Here is a 368-nt window from a genome sequence, read left to right on the forward strand (position 1 = left end):
AGATAGAGCGTGATTTATAGAATGCGAAAATGCGATAACTTAGTAATAGGAGCAAAACTTTCAAAAACTAAAATGATTTGCGAGACACGGACGCCCTCATCTGTTTTACGGTGTCCTCCTGCTTCTCAACTACACAACCCGGACAAGACTACAAACTTACAGCAGTGTCGGAAAACATCAACTATCCAGGTGGCGTTGTGGAGAAAACTCAAGAGAAATAGTGAGAAAGTTAAATTTCTACAACATGCGCTTACTCGGTAAACCTTGGTTTATGCCAGATTTGTATGTAATTGAAGGTTTTACGACGACGGAACGGTTGATTTGCTAGAGAATGTGCGCCATGCGAGGTCATGCCGGACAATGAATCG

General features: G+C 42.1%; 1 protein-coding gene across 1 annotated transcript in view; it reads right to left on the reverse strand.

Annotated features, from left to right (window-relative positions):
- The window catches only part of LOC119594112 (alpha-amylase-like), a gene marked incomplete in the record, with an annotated part of 25,081 nt that overhangs the window by 24,006 nt on the left and 707 nt on the right, over positions 1–368 (reverse strand).

Source organism: Penaeus monodon, chromosome 33 (genome assembly GCF_015228065.2).
Source record: "Penaeus monodon isolate SGIC_2016 chromosome 33, NSTDA_Pmon_1, whole genome shotgun sequence".
NCBI classification, from domain to species: domain Eukaryota; kingdom Metazoa; phylum Arthropoda; class Malacostraca; order Decapoda; family Penaeidae; genus Penaeus; species Penaeus monodon.